We start from the raw sequence: 22,467 nt of genomic DNA, 5'->3' as shown, positions 1-22,467 counted from the left end.
ACCTTAGACACTGATCGCATTGACCTCCTTGGTTACTCACCCCAACTCACAGAGCCTGTGCGGAAACTTGGCGTTCTGCTCGACCCTCATTTTGTCTTTAAACCTTTTCATCTGGGCTCTAATCAAATCTGCTTTCTTTCTTCTCTGCAACATTGTCCCTCTCTGCCACTACCTCACCTCCCCAACTCCACACAAAGGAGTTAAAACATTAGTTTTAACTGTGAAGAGGTTTTCAATAATTCTTAAAGAAATTGCGGAGAAACGGCTTCAAAATTAAAGGCAATATTTAAGAATTTAACAAATTCTGGATGCTCCAAAATGCTACGCTAATAGAGTAATTCTAGACAGCAACAGAAGAATTTTACCCCGACAAAACATTAATAACAACAACAACTTGCATTTATATAGCACCCGCGCCTTTCACATTCTCTCATTCAAGGGACGACACCTCTAACATTGCAGCCAACCTCTAACATTTCTTTGGAGTGTCAGGCTAGATAGACAATATGAGATCAATGTCCCTATGTGCGGCTGGGATCCACAATCTCTGGACAGCTACCAGCAACAACAACAACAACAACAAAATTACATTTATAGAGCGCCTTTCACGTCGGGAGGACGTCCCAAAGTCCTGGACAGTCAGGTGTCAGGGCCCAAGCATGGGGAAGGGGTGGTGTAGGGGTGAGGGAAGGCAGAGAGGTGGGAGGGTGACCAAAGACACAGTCGAAGAGAAGGGGCCAGCCTTGAAGGAGGCAAGGGAGGAAGCGAGGCAAAGGGACCGTGGGTTGGAGTTCCAGAATGTGGGAGCAGAGAGGCTGAAAGCCCGGCCACCGATGGTAGGACGGGTCGGGCGGGAGACATGGAGCAGACCGGAGCCTGATGAACGGAGGGAGCGGGCAGGTTGGTAGGGAGTCAGCAGGTCAGAGAGGTAGGAGGGGGCAAGGCCATGGATGCTCTTAAAGGTGAGGATAAGGATCTTGAACTCGATCCTCTGGGGGATGGGGAGCCAGTGGAGTCAGGCGAGGGTGGGAGTGATGGGGTCACGGAGTCTGGTGCGTGAGAGTACACGAGCTGCAGAGTTTTGGATGATCTGCAGCTTGTGAAGGGAAGAGTTGGGAAGGCCGATGAGGAGGGAGTTCCCATAATCAAGCCTTGAGGTGACAAATGTATGGGTGAGGGTTTTGGCAGCCTGAGGGGTGAGGCAGTGGCGGAGTCTGGCAATGTTGCGGAGGTGGTGGTAGGCAGTGTCGGTCATGGCGCGGATGTGGGGGAGAAAGGACAGTTCAGGTCAAACAAGATACCCAGGTTCCTGATTGACTTAGTGAGGCAAGCTGATATATTTTATACTCATTCATTTGCTGTCGCACAATCTCTACTTATAAGAGTTACAAGAACATTATTTTATTACTTTGAAGGGTTTAACAGGTTATGTTGACAATGGTAACATGGAGCATTTTCTTTCTCCCACCCTCTCTTCTGTTTATCACCACAAATAAGGAATTTGTTTGGGTCAAAATAGTCCCAATACGTCATCACAGTCTCTTTAAGAGTGCAGAAAGGCAATGGAAATGATAGAAATGTAAGTGGAGGCTGTGCTTTTCTGAGGGTGGGGCTAAAATGCACTGTCAGTGGAATGCAGCAAAACTATGCTGACTCAGACCGTACGTCATGCGAACATTTGAGAAGATAATCTATTCTCCTGCACCACAATGTTTTCATGTGATGCACTGTTTCAGGCTTAAACAGGAGGCCACAAAAAGCTGATCATTCTCTTATCGACTGAAGGAAGTATTTTTGTTGTTGTTTAAACTTGTTTCTGAAACCCACAGAACCTGATTGTCAGCTGAATAAATGCAAAGTGGTCCATCACAGATCAAAAGGGTGAAATTGTGAATTCAGAAAAGGAGTTGAAGATGAAGACCTTGTCTTTGACTTTGACCTTGTACAGCCCTGGTGACTTGCTGTTGAGCAGAAGTATTTCTTTAAGTGTTCCGACTCATTACCCACATGAAAGTCTCTATATAAATGCAAGTTGGAGCAAAATTTCACCTGTGTCTATATTTACTGTATTAGTGTAGCATTTCAGAAGAGCCAGAATTGGTCAAATTCTTAAATACAGCCTTTAATTTTAAGTACTGTTAGAATTATTGAAAGCCTACTTCAAATTTAAAACTGAATTCAACAATTTCCCAAATTCTGTACACTCTGAAATGCTACGTTAATAAAGTAAGTATGGACCTATCTGGAATTTCTACCTTGTATCAGGTTAAGAGATTTTGAACCATTTTATTAGGCTGGTCCAGTGAATATTGTGACATATACAAAGCTTACAAAAGATTATAGCAACAACTTGCATTATTGAGCAACCTTTCAAGTTGGATAACATTTCAAAGCATTTTGCAGAGACTTACAGAGTAAGGATTGTGGCCATCTCCAGCAACAGCAATAATTGTCAATCATGTTTACAGCCAAATGTGACTTACACCCATCCTTTCCCCACCCATGGCAGTGATTCAACTCCATCCGAACATGTGAAAACACAGCTTGTAAAATGTAATCCTAAGAAATTCCTGATGACATGCGCCCCAGCTGGCCTTCCCTCTCTGCCTCCCTCTCCCACCAGAGACACACTACTCTGCACAGGAACAGTACTCCCACTATAACATCAGACTGCATTATTCATGCTCACTGGAGACCAGCAGTCATCTTATTTTTGATCAGGAGAAGTATATACAGTGGCAGAGTTCTTTAAACTTTAATTTGCTTGAGTAATGCACATAAAATGATGGCGTGACCTCATTCTACATTCCTTGTTCACTATAGAGATAGGATCTGGTTCAGTGAGATGTGTGTATTTAAATTATTAGAGGCTGTTGACATCACATGCAAGTGCTCAGTGATGGGAAGAACCCATGTTCTATTAATAAAACCTGTGCACCACATGGGACATACAAAGAGAAGGAAAACCAATTATTATAGTCATCTAAAAAGCTTCTTTATATTACCTTCATCATATCAAAAGAAGCAGTACTAACTGTTGAATTGGCCCGAATTTGCCATACTTACTATCATTAATCATAATCCTTGCATTTGATGTAGTGTGTTATCACATCACAACATTTCAAAATGCTTCACAGATTTCTTCTGTTTCGTGAAATGACTATATTTGTTGGCAAATGCAGCAGCCAATTTGTACACAGCAACATCTTACTAACAGACATTAAGTGAATGAACAATTTTTAAATCTGGGATTAAAACTCTTTGGATCTTTAACGTCCACCTGAACATTCAGGACCTCAGTTTTAACGGCTCATCTGAAGAATGGCACCTCTGACAATGCACCCCAACACAATCTCATCCTAGACGATACACTCAAAGTCCCAGTGTGGAGCAGTGAATTTCAGGGCTGTGGTGGATTCCAACATTTATTTGGACACTACCGAGGGACAGGAGACAGGGCATTCTGATCATTCTCAACTTGTCCAATTGTGGGATATCACAACAACACCAAATTACATTTGTATAGTGCCTTTCATGTCAGCAGGACGTCCCAAGGCGCTGGGATCCGTACCCGAGCTGGCGATTGGGATCAGGAGGGGTGGAGAGTGGGGATGGCATGGGTAGGAGGGTGACCGAAGGCAGACCTGAAGGTGACCTGGAGTCCAGATTTGTGAATACATTCTGAGATATATACCTTGATTAGTATGCAAAGAGGTCAGCACTTCAGCATTGATGGAAATGTCTCTCAATGGGTAAGAATGTGTGTCTCAGCTCTGGGCAGGAGAATGGTACCAGTGCTCTCATGGTGAGTTGTGCTATTCACCAGAAAGTTCACGGGGGTTCCTGGTACCTGCTCTTTACTTAGTGAGGGCTCATACCCACACCTGTCATATGTCAAATGATCAACTTGTGTCTATCCTCTTATGGGGAGGTAACCGGCGTTTCCTTGGAGCTGATCTGCCCCCAAGGTGATCAATGTGGAATGGATTCAATTCTCTGTGGCAAAATCAGTAATCTGGTTCCTAAAACAGATGGGTCAGAGATACTTCAGCAAGGCCAGGCTGGATCGTTGGCAAACACACCCTTAATAACATTCCTCAAGTTGTGTTTAGGAATTCTGCAGTTTTGTTCCCTTTAGTGACGTTGTTAGACGAGGAGAATCAATAATGGTGCCTGGGACAGGGAGATCCGGAAAGGAGAGTAGACATTAAAAATATTACCAGCTTATTATTCATCTGCACAGACAACTATAATTAACAGAATTGAAGTGTCTGTAACTGGCTCCAAACTGACTAACAATCCTGCGAATTGTCTAATTCTAGATCTGTTTAGACAGCTTGTACTGCTCGGTACCAATGACTGAACATCCTTCTTAAAGAGGTCCTGTCTTCAGCCAAGTGATATCTGTTTTGGGGGAGGTGACAATGCCAAAAAAGAAATGTGTCACTTTCCTCAGATTGTGTGTCTGCAGAAAACAGGACCAGTTAGAGTTTACCGAATACCTGTTCGTGCTGGTGCTGCCCTTTTAGATAAGCCTCGATCCACTGGTTTCATGTGAAGTCTGTACTTAGGACTAGCCCAAGATTTACAGAGCCCTGCAGAAAGGTTAATTACTCCCCCCCACCCCACACACATCCTCACCTTCATCCTCACCTCCAGCTCTAAAACTTTAGGTAATGGCTTGTAAAAGTTTATTACGTTCAGTGGCACAGTTGTTACGCAGCAAGAAAATAAATGTCCAGTTTATTTGTTTGTATTCACACCTGCATTTTCTCACTCAGTAAATTGTCCCAAAGATGGACATTCGGTGAAATAGGGAACCAAAAACACAGACAGGAGAAGAGAGTGATCAGAGAGTGGTCACTTTGGCAGCTTTCTCAATCACACTGTGTCTCTCTCACACAATGTCAGTTACACCATGTCTGTCTCACACAATGTCACTAAGTCAGACCCTCTCACAATGTCAGTCACACTGTCTCTCTCACAATGACAGTCACACTGTGTCTCTCACAATGTCAGTCACACCGTGTCTGTCTCACAATGTCAGTCACACTGTGTCTGTCTCACAATGTCAGTCACACTGTGTCTTTCTCACAATGTCAGTCACACTGTGTCTGTCTCACAATGTCAGTCACACTGTGTCTTTCTCACAATGTCAGTCACACTGTGTCTCTCTCACACACAATCTCAGTCACACTGTGTCTCTCTCACACACAATCTCAGTCACACTGTCTCTCTCACACAATCTCAGTCACATTGTGTCTCTCTCACACAATCTCAGTCACACTGTCTCTCTCACACAATCTCAGTCACACTGTGTCTCTCACAATGTCAGTCACACTGTGTCTCTCACAATGTCCGTCACACTGTGTCTCTCACAATGTCAGTCACACTGTGTCTCTCTCACAATGTCAGTCACACTGTGTCTCTCTCACAATGTCAGTCACACTGTGTCTCTCTCACAATGTCAGTCACACTGTGTCTCTCTCACAATGTCAGTCACACTGTGTCTCTCTCACAATGTCAGTCACACTGTGTCTCTCTCACAATGTCAGTCACACTGTGTCTCTCTCACAATGTCAGTCACACTGTGTCTCTCACAATGTCAGTCACACTGTGTCTCTCTCACAATGTCAGTCACACTGTGTCTCTCTCACAATGTCAGTCACACTGTGTCTCTCACAATGTCAGTCACACTGTGTCTCTCACACAATGTCAGTCACACTGTGTCTTTCTCACAATGTCAGTCACACTGTGTCTCTCTCACAATGTCAGTCACACTGTGTCTCTCACAATGTCAGTCACACTGTGTCTGTCTCACAATGTCAGTCACACTGTGTCTCTCACAATGTCAGTCACACTGTGTCTCTCACAATGTCAGTCACACTGTGTCTCTCACAATGTCAGTCACACTGTGTCTCTCACAATGTCAGTCACACTGTGTCTCTCACAATGTCAGTCACACTGTGTCTCTCACAATGTCAGTCACACTGTGTCTCTCTCACAATGTCAGTCACACTGTGTCTCTCTCACAATGTCCGTCACACTGTGTCTCTCACAATGTCAGTCACACTGTGTCTCTCACAATGTCAGTCACACTGTGTCTCTCTCACAATGTCCGTCACACTGTGTCTCTCTCACAATGTCAGTCACACTGTGTCTCTCTCACAATGTCAGTCACACTGTGTCTCTCACAATGTCAGTCACACTGTGTCGCTCACAATGTCCGTCACACTGTGTCTCTCACAATGTCCGTCACACTGTGTCTCTCACAATGTCAGTCACACTGTGTCTCTCTCACAATGTCCGTCACACTGTGTCTCTCACAATGTCAGTCACACTGTGTCTCTCACAATGTCAGTCACACTGTGTCTCTCTCACAATGTCAGTCACACTGTGTCTCTCTCACAATGTCCGTCACACTGTGTCTCTCTCACAATGTCAGTCACACTGTGTCTCTCTCACAATGTCAGTCACACTGTGTCTCTCACAATGTCAGTCACACTGTGTCTCTCACAATGTCCGTCACACTGTCTCTCTCACAATGTCAGTCACACTGTGTCTCTCTCACAATGTCAGTCACACTGTGTCTCTCTCACAATGTCAGTCACACTGTGTCTCTCTTACAATGTCAGTCACACTGTGTCTCTCACAATGTCAGTCACACTGTGTCTCTCACAATGTCAGTCACACTGTGTCTCTCACAATGTCCGTCACACTGTGTCTCTCTCACAATGTCAGTCACACTGTGTCTCTCTCACAATGTCAGTCACACTGTGTCTCTCTCACAATGTCAGTCACACTGTGTCTCTCTCACAATGTCAGTCACACTGTGTCTCTCACAATGTCAGTCACACTGTGTCTCTCTCACAATGTCAGTCACACTGTGTCTCTCTCACAATGTCAGTCACACTGTGTCTCTCTCACAATGTCAGTCACACTGTGTCTCTCACAATGACAGTCACACTGTGTCTCTCTCACACACAATCTCAGTCACACTGTCTCTCTCACACAATCTCAGTCACACTGTCTCTCTCACACAATCTCAGTCACACTGTCTCTCTCACACAATCTCAGTCACACTGTCTCTCTCACACAATCTCAGTCACACTGTCTCCCTCACACAATCTCAGTCACACTGTCTCTCTCACACAATCTCAGTCACACTGTCTCTCTCACACAATCTCAGTCACACTGTCTCTCTCACACAATCTCTGTCACACTATGTCTCTCTCACACAATCTCAGTCACACTGTCTCTCTCACACAATCTCAGTCACACTGTCTCTCTCACACAATCTCAGTCACACTGTCTTTCTCACACAATCTCAGCTGAATTGCGTATCTCTCACACTATGTCAATCATACATCCTAACCAGATTTGTCAGAGCTCACTCACAGCCTGCCTTCTTTCTTCAGAATGCTAATTGATGCAAAGGCTCTAAAAAAGGGGGAAACACATTGAAAACAACAGATGAACAAAGGTGAGAACCGAGCGCACATTTTGACTCAGTTTAGGTTTTTTTTTGCAAATGAATTTCAGAGTAGTTCAAGGAATCTCTACCTAACTTGGAATTCTTCTCTATTCAAAAAGTGGTCTTTAGTGAAACTAAAGGTACACACTGGAAAAAAAACACATCTAGAGTCTAACCATTGTACAACTGGCCAAGTGCTATTTATTGGGATTGACAGTCATTTTCCTTTAAAGAAGAGACAGAGTTTCAAGTATGTTGTTGAATAAAAACAAGCATAGCTTCCTTGTGTTTAAACAAGTTTGTAATTAACCTCGTTATTTTCAATCATAAATCACACTCCTTACATTCCCCCAATTTTGACAGCTCAACTGGCAGAACACAAAAGAAAGGAATAGGGTTTTGCACTGGGTGCATACTGTGTGACTGACGACTTCGAGTGGAAATATCTGTTGAGGATCTGTCAGACGGAGGCGAGAGGAACACCACGCAAGAAGAATGTGCATGCGATGGCTGGACTGGGAAGAAAGCCAGCAGGAGCGGAAAGTTTAACATGCCAGAAAACTAAGATATGGAACGTCTATTAGTGCGCTGTTCTGAGTTGGTCGCAAAGCTGCTGAAATTGGACAAGGCTTACAGCAGCCCAGCGGGAGGTTTATAAAATATTCCACTTGATGTTGCACTCTGAGGTTAAGCTTATTATTCTGCACCCATTTTATTTCCTTGGGAAGGGGGCGGTGGGGGAGTGGGGGGGAGGGCGGGAGAGGTTTCTGTTAGCAATGCACAAAGTACGTGAGAAGAGAGGGGTGTAACTTAATTTTCCAATTCAAAAGGTTTACAATCTAGTTGGAAAAACCTGCCTGCTCTGTGCAAAGCATGGCTGAAATGCAAGATTTTGCCTGAACCATTACAGATGTTTAAAAAGAGGCAAGGCTGCCTGTTTGTGGAAACAGATCTTTTTTGTAGTTGTTGTGGAGAAATCAACAGAATTGGACAACACAAACACTGCTTGAAACACGAGGCAGTTGTCAGGTGTTTTGTGCAATTTTTAGTTATTACAAAGGATTTGTTATGTCAGAGCAGTCATAATTTGTGTTAAAGTCTGAGTGTCTCTTGGTTTAACCTGAGGTTATAACACCACAGAACTCAATGTACAACTGAGGATTAAGAATCGTGTATTTGTATGCTTCATTCTCTGCAGTCTCATCGTCCCTTTCTGAAGGTTAATGTGCAACAACAACAACAACAACAAGATTCCATTTATAGAGCGCCTTTCACGTCAGGAGGACGTCCCAAGGCGCTGCACAGTTGGGTCATGACCCGAGCATTGGGGGGAAATGGTCAGGGTGAGGGGAGGGAGGGAGAGAGGAGGGGGGAAATGGTCAGGGTGAGGGGAGGGAAGGGAGGGAGCGAGGAGGAGGAAGAGAGTCGAGAGGGGAGCTGAAGGCTCGGTCAAAGAGAAAGGTTTTGAGACCGGCCTTGAAGGAGGAAAGGGAGGAAGCAAGGCGAAGGCACTGGGGGATGGAGTTCCAGAGCCTCGGGGCTGAGAGGCTGAAGGCCCGACCACCGATAGTAGGGCGGTTGGGGCGGGGGACGTGGAGCAGACCGGAGCCAGAGGAACGGAGGGTACGGGCAGGTAGGTAGGGGGATAGTAGGTTGGAGAGGTAGGAGGGAGCAAGGCCGTGAATGGCCTTGTAGGTGAGGATGAGGATCTTGAAATCGATCCTCTGGGGGATGGGGAGCCAGTGGAGGCGAGCGAGGGTAGGAGTGATGTGGTCCCGAAGCCTGGTGCGGGACAGTACACGAGCTGCAGAGTTCTGAATGACCTGCAGCTTGTGGAGGGAGGTGGCGGGAAGGCCGGCGAGGAGAGAGTTCCCATAGTCCAGCCTTGAGGTGACAAAGGCGTGAACCAGGGTTTCAGCAGCGTGAGGGGTGAGGTAGTGCCGTAATCTGGCGATATTCCGGAGGTGATGGAAGGCGGTGCCAGTTGTGGTGCGGATGTGAGGGAGAAAGGACAGCTCAGGGTCGAACAAAACGCCGAGGTTCCTGACTGGCTTTGAGAGGTGGAGAGTGCAGCCTTGGATGCTGATGGTGTCAGCGCCTGAGGTGCGGAGGCGCTGACGTGAGCCAATCAGGAGGGCCTCGGTTTTTCGCACGTTGAGCTGAAGAAAGTTGTCTCTCGTCCAGGACTCGATGTCGGACAGGCAGGCTGTCAGGACATCGGTGGTCGTGGAGTTGAGAGTAGAGGAGGAAAGGTAGAGTTGGGTGTCATCCGCATACATGTGGAAGTTAACCCCATGTTTGCGGATGATGTCACCGAGGGGGAGCATATAGAGGGTGAAGAGGAGGGGACCGAGGACAGAGCCCTGAGGGACACCACATGAGACAGTACGGGGGGTGGAGGAGAAGCCATTCGTTGAGACGAAGTGAAGACGGTGGGAAAGGTAAGAGCTAAACCATTCAAGGACAGTGCCTTGAAGGTTGAGGTGGGAGGACAAGCGGTGCAGCCTTGATTGTAGGAACCGTCCTTGAATTTACAATAAGTTTATATTTTCTTCCTCTTATTGTGACTTACTTGAAACAGACATATTTTCCTAAAATGTGTGTACCCATTATGCATGTCTGTAAATATTTAAACAGACGGGTTTGGGCTTTTCTAGGATTAGTAGGATTTTAATAAATCAGCTAATGTGAGATGTTCCTCGTTGGAAATGCTGACTTACTCAGAAGCAACCAACTATCCTATCTGCTGCATTGACATTAAATAGTTAACCCCTTAGTGTCACATTACATTGAAAATTCAGCCTCTGTAGCATAAATGTCATACAGACCATGAAAATATTGGAAATGTGAGTGTGTTTTTTACTTTAATTACTTATCCATAACATAGTGTTAAAGTGAAGATTTGTTCATTGCTTTTTTTCCCTTAAAAACTTCAAGACTATGCAACTCTTTACCTCCTTCAGCCTTTCCCCCCTAACCTTAACCCAGGGGACTGAGAAGTGCAGTGAGTGGGCGCTAGCTTTCACATCTGGGAGCTAGGTTCAGATTCGGTCCCCAATTGATGGAATAAAAATTTCTGTCTTTTGATCATAAGGGACTGTGTGAAGGAGTCTGGGCTAGTTTCAAACTGGTTCTTACTGGGTGTGGACTTACTGTACAAACTTGCCTTTAGATTACCATTAAATTGGCAATCTCACTCAAAGGGATTACAGGATGTGGTAAATAGAAACATGGGTGTGACAAATGGAAAATGTTTTGATGATATAGTAGGCAGGTCTGCTATTCTGGGGTTGGACCTGAATCTAATTGTTGAGTTAAAGTGGAGAAGGCCTTACTCTGCAACTAACCATGGTATATGGACCTGGAAATGCTGACACATGTGGAAATCCATCACCAGGTATAAGAGAATTCAAACTAGACAGAGTTTCACAGATGCACACAATACAAAATTACATTTGTATAGCGCCTTTCACGTCGGGAGGATGTCCCAATACCACTGACACAAGGAAATTTATCTTTGTCTGGAAAAGAATGCACCCTGCTTATCTAATTTCCAAGAGTGAGAGACCCAGGTTGAGAGAACTGGAGTATGTGTTGAGATATTGCTGGAGTTTAGCCAGTTAGAACAGCATAGCTTGCCATTGTCAGAGGGAAGTAATCTTTTAGGCCAGGATCATGGCATCAATTGCCTCACTCTTAAGGCTATCCTGGTATTTACCACAAATAATGATACTGTGTAGTATAATAACCCATGCGTTTTAAATAGTGCCTGTCATGTCGTGAGGGCATCTCAAAGTGCTTTACAGGACATACTGTAAAGTGTGGTGCCAGTATACCTTGTAGGCAAACACAGCAGCAAATTGTACACAATGGTGTCCCGTAACCAGCCATAAAATTAGTGTCCAATTTTATTTGGGAGACTGTTGGCCAGGACATTGGGAGAAACTTCCTTTGTTTTTCAAACACTGCAGATTGTTTTAACATCCACCAGAACAGGCAGGTTTGACCTTGCTTTAATGTCTCATTTGAAGGATGGTACCTCCGACAATGGAGCACACCCCTAGAACTGCACTGGAGCATCAGCCTAGACACGTGAGTTCAAAGTCCCAACAGGGGCTTGAATCCACAACTTTCTGACTCAGGTGAGCATGCTACCAACTTAGCCATCTGGGAATGACTTCACAGCAAATCCTGTGAAGCATTTTGAGACATTTAACATCATGATTAAACTACTATGTCAAATGCAAGTATCATTATTTACTATATTTGCAGTTAACATCAGTTACTCAGCACAGGCTGGAGTCAAACCTGTGATGCATTGTTTAGCTTCACTCCAGACAGTGGCTTTAAAAGGTATTGCAATATTCCCTGCAATTTTGTGCCACATTCCTCTTTTGGGACATGGTAAGTAACCAAGTATAGCATAAGTGGTGCAAGATACTTTTCCCTGAAGAAGAAACTCTTTCTATATTGTCTGGAATGATGTGCTATATTATTGAGGATTTAAATACTTCAGTGAGAAGCCAAAAAGCCAAATGCTGGCAACACTTCAGAGAATCATAGAAAGTTACAGCACAGAAACCAGCCATTCGGCCCAGAACTTAAATTACTTTGACAGTTTTACCATTAATATTTTTCCAGGTGCTTAAAATTCTGAACGCAATGCCCTCATTCGGATGTCAGTGTCATTAACACTACCATCACAATCAGTGAGCAGTTGTCCATCTGACAATGCTGCATCCTAAAACTAGAGTATATGGAAGATTGCACAAACACCAGATGCTGCTGACATATGCATCACAGACATCTATCTGCACATCAACAGCCAGTCAGAAAGCATCTACAATGGAGCATGTGCGAATCTGATGTGAAACACCTCCCACTGCAGAAGAAAAGAAGTGGAACCTCACCTGTAAATAATTCACAAGGTTAATAACAAATCAGCCAGTTGCCTCCAGAGAAAAGTCACACGTGGCCTACGGAACTGGCTGCTGTTTAGTCCCAGTAGACAAGCTGGGGGAGGAGATACAGTGATAAGGAACATTTCCTGTTTTTGTGGACACTGATGAGAAATCCAGGTCTGAATTTTGCCACAATGATGAATTGAATGGAAAATTCCACTTGTCAAGACACCACCAATAAGTTACGGACAATAAGTCTCCACTTCTCTGGATCCTGTGTGGCCCATTACTCTTCCCCTCATGTTCTACACTTCATAAACTCCTGCACAAGGTGGGGAAAGTCTCCCTGGATTGAGCCTCTTGTCCGTGGCCACCCCCTCAATCTTGTCATCACACACGGCCTTGACATTTTCGACCTGTCAATCACGGACTTCCTCATCTCCCTCTCCTCCCACACCCCTCTCCCCTCTTCCAAACCCTCCACCATTTCTTTCCATCCCTGGAAAAAGCTTCCCCCTGAATCCCTCACAAATGCCCTCTCTTCCTCGGACCTCCTCTCCCTCTGGCCTCCACCCGCAGCAATCCTGATGTAGTCGTCAAGCTGCTGAATGATGTCTCTCCACAACCTTTATTTTCCTGGCTCCCCTGAAATCCAGGGTTGTTTCCAAACCCAGCCGCTCCCCCTGGTGCAACAGTCATCTCTGCTCACTGAAAATCCAAACGTGGACACTCGAGCGCATATGGCAGAAATATGGCCTCATGATTCACCACCAGCTGTGGCTCGAGCACCTCCACAACTACCGCCTTTCCCTATCACAGGCCAAAACTGACTTTTACTCCAAAGTCATCCTGGAGGCAAACAACAATCCAAAGATGCTGTTTTCAACTGTCCATCACCTCCTCCGTGCATCCCCCTCAAACACCCTCTATCCTCATCTCAAATGTCAAGAGGTCCTAGACTTCTTTACCTCAAAAATTGAAAAGATCCACTTGGCTGCATCGTCCACCCCCCACATGTCCCCTTCCACCCCACCCAGACCATCCACACCACCTTCTCCCTCTGCCAGTACTCCTACCACTCCCACCACCTTACACTATTTTGCCCCCATTTGTCCCTCCTCCCTCTCAACCACAATCACCCGGATGAAGTTCACCACCTGCAACCTTGACCCCCTCTCCACCCAGTTGCTGGTCACTTAACTCCCCCTACTTTACCCTCTGCTGGTCAACACAATCAACCAGTCTCTCTCCTCAGACTCTGTTCCACACCCCCTGAAAACCGCTGTCATCACAACCCTCCTCAAAAAACCCACCCTCGATCCCTCTAACCTCGCATACTACCATCCCAACTCCAACCTGTCCTTCCTTGCCAAAGTCCTGGAACATTGTTGCAGGTCAACTTCGGTCAAACCTCTACCTCCACTCTTTCCTCGAGGCCCTGCAGTCTGGTTTTCACCCTGCCCACAGCACAGAGACAGACTTGTCAAAGTCATTGTCTCTATCTGTGACCCGGGCTCCCTCTGCCATTTTGTCCACCTGGATCTCTCTGCCGCATTCGACACAATCAACTTTGCCATCCTCCTCCATCTGCTCTCCTCCCTGATCTACCTTAGTAGGACTGCACTCACATGGTTCGAGTCCTACTTAACCAACTGCCTGCATTTCATCTCAGCAAATGGTTCCTCCTCCCACCTCCACCCGGGCACCTGCAGAGTATACCCGGGCTCCATCCTTGGCCCTCTTCGTTTCCTGATCTAGATAAATTGGTCATTTTCAATCCATGACTGTTTGTGGGACATTGCTTTGCACAATTGGCTGCCAAGTTTCGCCCATAAATATACAGTCAATTCACTTTACAGCATATTCTGTGAAGCGCTTTGAGACATCTAGAAGACGTGAAAAGCACTATATCAAATGCAAGGATTATTATTATTATTATTATTATATGCGGATGACACACAAATCTACTTTGCCTCCTCCAGTACCAACTCCAGGTCTTCCGATGTTCTATCAGCTTGTCTGGCAGACATCAAGGCCTGGATGAGTGTAAACTTCCTGCAGCCAAATATGCACAAGATAGAAGCCTTGGCTCCCGTCAACATCTTCACTTCTGTGGATCTAAACCCCTCAACCTTCCTGGGCTCTCCGAACCAGTGCGCAACCCAGGCATCCAGTTTGACCCGCCCCCAGCTGTTATTCCTCCCCCACACCCGGTCCCTGACCAGGACCGCTTTCTTCCACCTCCGCCACATTGCCCACCTCAGATCGTACCTTACCCCAAATGCTGCCACACACTCCTCGCCAGTCTCCCCAGCTTCACTATTCACAAGACCCAGCTCATTCAAAACTCTCTCACCAGTTCTGGTGAGGCTCCACTGGCTCCCCATCACCAAGCGGATCGACTTCAAGGTCCTAACACTCGTGTTCAAATCCTTCTTTCCCTGGCACCTTCCTACCTCTCCGACCTCCTCACTCCCCAATCCATCACCTGGCGCCTCCACTCAACCGGCCTCCTACTCATCCCTTGCACCCTCCGCCCCACCATCGGAGGTCGGGCTTTCAGTTGCTAAGCCCCAAAACTATGGAACCCTCTCCCTCAATCCCTCTGCCTTTCCCCCTCTATCCCCTCTTTCAAGTCCACCTGAAAACTTTCCTGTTTGACCGTGCTTGCGGCCACTTACCCTTCCCCCCCGGCTCAGAGTCAGGCTCCTCCACTGTTAAGCGCTCTGAGACGCTACCCTGCGTGGAGGGTGCTATATAAGTGCAAGTTGTTGCTGTTGTCACACAGCCCTTGGCGAGTCAGGAGGGAAATTACATTGTCCATAAGTATCATCGTAATGTTGGTCACACAATCCACGACTGTTTGTGGGACACTGTTGTGCGCAATTGGCTGCCGTGTTTCGCCCACAAGATCCAGTCAATTTACTTTCCAGTATATTCTGTGAAGCACTTTGAGACATCTCAAAGACATGATAAGGCGCTATATCAAATACAAGGATTATTGCTATCATGTGCTCAGTGGCAAATTCTATTTGGCAGGAACAGAACCCACGTAATTGTGAGCTTCAATTAGCAGCAGGTGAGTTTTTTCTGCTTTCTTCCTCTGGCTCAGCCTGGCTCCTGCAGGCATCAGCTATGACTTAGCCAAACTTTCTCATTGAGGTCCTCTCAGTCCTGCTTTGACTTGCTCTGGTTTCCTCCCATCCAGACTTGGCCTGTCTCCAGTTCAGATCTTTCTCACTATTCCCCCACATGCTCTGAATCATAAATTTCTGTGAGGCTATTTCAAAAAATTCTGGGTACTCTCTATCCCTTACACCCTTCTCTTCGGACTATTATTAGTTACCCTGCAAACAGGCTAAGTATTTGCTCAAGAGGATATAGCAATAGGTGAACTGTTACTTCACAGGGTGCAATGATTTCTGTACTCTAGGGCTGGGTGAAGCGGTTGTTATGTATGGAGGGATGGAGGCCTGGATTAAATATAGAGATGTGGGGATTAGATGAATATGTTATGTTTGTGCTTTGGGTTCCAGGGAAGAATTAGTACAGCATACTAAGTGGGATATGGAGGGGTCGGGTTTGGTGAGCCAAATGGTTCTTTCCTTGTTCTGTGTTTTCTTATGCTTTACACTAAAACTATATTTTATTTGCTACTTAGTATTATCCTGCATTGGAGTTTAAATTACATGTTTAAAGTTAATCTAACTAAGCAAACAAAATAATGCTGACTGTCTGGAATTGAATCCAAGGAATGTTTCTTCACACAGAGGGTTGTGAGAATGTGAAAATACAAATCATTCCAGAAAGCAAAGATGCATCAATAGAGGTGATTCAGATATAGATCTTGAAGGAAGGGAATTAAAGGGCACAGAGAGCAGGATTAGAAGGATAAAGAGATAAACAATAACAGATTATTTTCACTGGTCAGTGAGTCAGTAACTAGAGGGCATAAATTTAAGATGCTCATATGTCTTTGCTTGGAGGGTAGTTGGAATGTGGAATTTTCTTCCACAAATCATTGTTGACACAGAATCTATAAATTACAGTATTTCAAACAGGAATCAGATGCTTGAAGAGGAAGATTATTGAAGGATGTGGGGAGTGGACAGGAGTGTAGCTCATGTGGAGCAAAACACCAGCACAGATGATGGGCCGATAGCCTGCTTCTGTGTTTTAACACGCTAAGATTCTCTGCTGCAAGCTAATAAAATGAGCAGACTCGATGGACCGAATGCCCTATAGCATGTTCATATACCATAGTTGCCAAATATCAATTTAGACGTTTCCAGAAATAAAACAAAACAAATTGCTGGAAATGCACAGGGGTCCATCAGCTTCTGAAGAAAAGCTGGAAGAAAATCTCTGGTGTTAACTGAACTCCAGATGACTGCCACACTAGAAGCATGAAGCAGCCTTTCTCGTCCAGATGCAGATCTCTGGCAATTTCTGTTTTTATTTCATACTTTCACCACTAACATCTCTTTATCATTTTATCTTTAAAATTACTGAAAAATTCAGTTATACCCGGTGTCTATTTGGTTGATAGCCGACACCACAGAGCTGAGTTAATCAGGTGGTTGTGATAACTGGGAGGAAAATCTCTTAGTAGTAACCAGTTGAGCAGTCACACAATGAGCATTTTTTTATTCACTTTCACCAGCGACTGTATTTGGTTTGACTGTTTCAATGGTTTTAGGTTTCAGCGGGATCAGTTGGTAGCACTTTCACTTCTGAGTCAGAAAGTTGTGGGTTCAAGCCCCAAGTCAGGACTCTAACTAAGTCTAATCTGATATTCCAATGTAGTGCTGGTTCGGGGTCAGATGCTGCCACTGTCAAGTGTTCCAGGACGCTACCCTGCATGAAGGGAGCTATATAAATGCAACTTGTTATTGTGGTGGTGCTGTGCAGCATTGTTGAAGGTACTGACATTCAAGATGAGACCTAGGTTCTTGTTTGCCTGTTAAAGATCCACTAATCGGAAAGAGAGGGGAATTTAATTCGGTATTCTGGCCAACTAATCCCACAAATAAAATAGGTTGTTTACTTCAAGGCTGTTTGTGGGATATTGCTGTGCACAAATTGGCAGCCACACTCACCTACAAATTACAGTGGAAGCCGGTTAAATTGGACAGATTTTGTCCGGTTTAAGCAGCGTCCGAGGTTAACCAAAGTTCCAGTACCTCTTCCTACCCAGCAGAGGAGCGGCAGTGGCACCTCCTCCCTCCCATTGCCATTCCCATTGAATGGGAAAGTGACCAATTAGCAGCAGGTCTGAGGTGACTGACAGCCTTGGAGATGCTTGTGAATGGATGGGCACTCCTCCCATTTGGTCCCTTGTTTCTTCCCCAGTTGTCTGTCCCCTCCCTGATTGACAGCTCAACTCCAGTCGCTTGTGAATGTCTGGAGTCCGCTGTCAATCAATCACAATTTGACTCCTCCCATTTCCATCCTGGAGCCGCTTGTGACAAAGAAGGAGTGAGTGAGTACATTCAACAGTGACCAGCGTGGCATTTTATCCGGATTAACCAGATTGTTGTTTGAAGTAACACAGGGAGAGAATACAAATTAATCAGGGTGAGGCATTTTGTCCAATTTACCCAGCATCTGAAGTTAACCAGCTAAAGCAGCTTCCACTGTATATAGTCCCTACACTTTACAGTATATCCTATGTTTTGAGATATCCTCTTGATAAATGGCACTGTAGAAATGCAAGGATTATTGTATTTTTTATAAACTTTCGTGGCAACCTATTTCAGATTGCTTCAGCACAAAACTAAACCCAACAGCTTCTTACCTGACCACTCTGGTGTGGCTGGAACGTTTAACCCAGTCGAGCTGAACCTTCCGCATGTTTCAACCTTTTGTTATGATCAGCTTTGTTTATGTGTCAACAGAATGTGACCCGAAAAATGAATTCAAAATATTTTTTAAGATTGGGAACCAGGAAATTTCCAAGAGTAAATGCCTTTCACAAGCTGTGCAAGATTGTACAGGTGGACATTAAAATATCTTTTTAGTTCTTTTGAAGAATTGCTTTTAGGTTTGGACCAACTATGCATGTGAAGTGGAGGGGGAGCACCAGAAATGAATGAGTTTCCTCCAGTTGTTATGCCTAATGTTTGTAATAATAATCCTTGTATTTGACATAGCGTTTTTCACGTTTTCTAGATGTCTCAAAGTGCTTCACAGAATATACTGTAAAGTGGAATTGACTGTATATTTGTGGGAAAAATGCGGCAGCCAATTGCGCACAGCAGTGTCCCACAAACAGTCGTGGATTGAAGTGACCAATTTATTATTGTTTTCTTTTCTTGAGGGATTATTATCAGGCATGTGGAGTAAGGAAACTTGTCCAAGGTTTTGCCCTGCTGGGAATCGAACCCAGGTCTCTCAAGGCAAGGCAAGTGCTCTAACCACTGAGCTATAGAACCCCTGTCGTGAATTGGAAGTAGTGAAGCATCCAGGTGAATCCAAGTGTATACACAACGTGGCTGTACACTCACGTGGCCTGTGCACAAGTCAGGAACTTGGCTCTTGTTTTCACAAGCACTTTTTCTCTGGTGGCATTTCACCAGCCTCAGCACATTTGCTGTGTTAGATCATGAGGGATGGATCTGTGCTTTGAATCTGTTTACAGGCGGAACTGTGAGGCTCCGCCAGTGTTCTTTACTAATACAAATTGATAGGAACAGCCACGGTTACTTATTGATGGACAGTGGAAGCATTATTGTCCTCCCAGTCTTGGTCAACAGCCAACATGGAATAGAAGAGCTGTTCTTCTTTCGGTTTCAAGCTACATGCTAATCATTCCAACGGAGCAGTCATTTAGTTGAATGAGTAGAACGACCAGATGGCTGAATATTATCTTAAGCTGAGGTACCTAGAGATGGAGCTAATGATGCAGAAAGCACCAAAATTTGAAGGAGTAGAAGGAAAGATGAAGAAAAACAAGAAAGCAGAGTTGGTGACGCTAAAATTAAGATTTTAAAAACCTGTAATATTTTATAAGGAAAGAAAGACTAAAGGAGTTCACAGGTTTGAGGTCCCAAGAAGGATGCACAAATAATAGGAACAGAATGGAGTCTATCATAGGTTGATCACGACAACAACAGTAAAATGTTTGGGCAATGAAATGTCTTCTTTAGGTCACATCAAAGGTGCAGGCCAGGACTTGGCGCCAGCTGGAACTCCATGCTTCAATCCCTCCTCCTTGCCTCCTCCATACCCATATTCAAATCGACCCTGAAGACTTTTCTCTTTGACCGTATCTGCAATCAACTTTCCTTTCTCCCCAACTCAGAGTCAAACTCCGCGATTGTTCAGCGCTCTAAGATGCTACCCCTGGTGAAGGGGGCCATATTAAACCAAGTTGCTTGTGGTGTTTTAAGGCAAAAAAACCCTTAACATTTTTCCTAAATTCTGTTACTTTTGCTATATTTCATTGATAGTGTATTACATGGAATTTTACCCATGGTTCTGTACCTGTCATTCATCACAGTGTAAGTTGTGAGGTTCAAGAGGAATTCTAAATAGTTAATCTTGCAGATAATAATAATAATCGCTGCATATGATATAATGCCTTATCTTGTTGTTGAGTGTTCTCAAAGCGCTTCACAGAATATATTGTAAAATGGATTGACTGTGTATTTTGTGGATGAGTCTCAGTTCGATCCTCTATAACTATGTTTGGGTACTGGTCTCAATAAAAGGTTTTAGGCAGAAGTCACAACGGATATTAGCTTCTAAGTGGAAAGACCCACTCAGCTACGTACAGGATTCTATATTTGTTAATGCTTTTGAGTGACAATCATTGGGGAGAAATGTCACATATTTGCTCTGTTTATCTAATATTTTAGAGGGTCTAGAATGTAGCCAATTGATAAATTTAGCCTAAACTTTGAAGTCGGTTTTCTATAATTCTTAAAAGAAACTTACAGAAAACCAGCTTCCACATTAAGGCTGTATTTAAAAAATTGCTATATTCTGGACTCTTCAAAATACAGAGTAAATCTACAACAAAAACAACTTGGATTAATATAGCGCCCTTTACTTGCATAGCGTCTTGGAGCGAATCTTGGGCCCAGGTGGAATTTTTCCTCATAGATGCTCTCATAGAGGAGAAATGGAAACAAGAAGGAGGGTCAACCAATTCAGTCCTAGTAACCGATTCCATATAGGCAGCAGCAAAAGCTTGCAGGCAGGTTGTCTCTCTGCCCTCTGGGATAATGTGTGGCGAGGGAAAGAGTAATAAAATAAATTGCTTTTTGCTGCCATGCTGTTAATAATCTGCAGTGACTGGCTCAGCAGAAATAAAACTTACAATTACACGGGTATTAGGAATTGCACTATTGAAAACCTTTACTAGCACTAAGATTGGATTCCAGACCAGTCTGTTGGATCCAATTTCATAACTAACTGCCCCCTCTCTGCAGCTAACAGGAATTGACCGGTTAAGAATTTATCTCAATGGTACTTCTTACGAACTGAAGTGTTACATTGTGTGAATTAAGGAAGTGTATAAATTACGTTCACTCTACGAGCTGCGTCAATGCGTGTGAGCTGTGCAAGTAGTGCATACAAGGAAGAAGGTCATGTGCTAGTGGTTTGTTAGTGGTGTCGCCTCATGTTTTATAACAGCGACCACAGGCAGTAACAAGCTACATGTGAAATCCGCATCAAATGTATAGAAGGAAGCTGAATTTGGCCACTGAAGGGGATTAATTCATTCCAGTAAAATATCTTGCAGCTCAAACTAGATGGAATTTCAATCCTCAGTTGAAAAGATTAGCTTTATTCATGATTGAAGGACTAAACCAGTAAAAACATTCTTTAGGAAGCTAAAATATCCTTCAAAATGTATAGCTTTATTCCCAAACCTGAAAATCTCAGTATGAAACAGCTCTAATCATCTCTCTGTCCATATTCCTGTAATTAAACCATTTATTCAAGGTGTCAGGCTAGTTCAGCTGGTAACACTTTCACATCTGAGGTAGGTTTGGGTTCAAGTTCTTTGAGTTCACAGTCAAGGCTGACACTCCAATGTGTGCTGCAATATTAGAGGAGCTTCCCTTCTGATGAGACGTTAGTCCAAGGGTCCGTCTGTCTGTTTAAGTGGACATTAAAAATCCCATGGCACTATTCAAAAAGGGAAGGGAGTTTCTCTTGCTGTCCTGACCAACAATCTCCTGGATAAACTTGGTCATTCACTTCATGGCAATTTGTAGGACATTGTTGTGACCAAATTGCCTGCCACGTTTGATAGATACAGTCACATAATTTCACATAATTTACTGAAAAATACACTTTACAGTAAATTATGTGAAACACTTTGTGATGTCTCAACATTAGTATTATTCAGAAAATGGACAGTGGGAAGACAAAGGCCAGTCTTATTCCTGGAGCACAGAGTTAATTGAACAAATAGGGAAAATCTGAGTTGAGATTCCATTCCTGACCATTTATTCAAAAATGTTTCCCCTCCTTTCCACTCTACGGAGAAAATGAAGCTACCAGTAATGTACCCCATGACCAACCATCATGTGTAATCTGAGACAATGACCGAGGTCGACTTTGCAATCTCCACATATTGGATTTGTGGTGTTAATTGTGAATTTGAGTTACTTCTGCGGAACAATATGAGATAAATACCATTCTGAAATCCAGCAAGTAAACATACACGTGATTGCAACTCAAGTTGGCATCCTGGCTTTACTCAACTAAAAGATTAGACTAAAGCTAGTTTCCAAATTATACTAAAGATTGAGTAGCAGTGCTCCAGCAAGTTCAATGTACAACACAACTCACTTCACCCATGTGACCAGTCAGTGCCATTATTCATCAAGATGAAATTTACAATTACATAACATGTGTTTACAAAGAATTCCTCCTCCAATGACAGTCCACATAACCTTGCTGGCATTGAGGATTCCAGTTTAGTGACCATCATTTGCAAACCCCCTGAAGTAATTTCCTGAGTGTATTCAGGGGATACTGACATTATCCCATCCACAAGCTCAGTGAGTCGATTTTCCACCCTCACATATGGCAAACAGTTGGACATGAATATTCTGAATATGAATATAGTGAATA

This window comes from Callorhinchus milii, unplaced genomic scaffold (assembly GCF_018977255.1).
Source record: "Callorhinchus milii isolate IMCB2004 unplaced genomic scaffold, IMCB_Cmil_1.0 Scaffold1, whole genome shotgun sequence".
Taxonomy (NCBI): domain Eukaryota; kingdom Metazoa; phylum Chordata; class Chondrichthyes; order Chimaeriformes; family Callorhinchidae; genus Callorhinchus; species Callorhinchus milii.
This window is presented reverse-complemented; position numbering follows the sequence as displayed.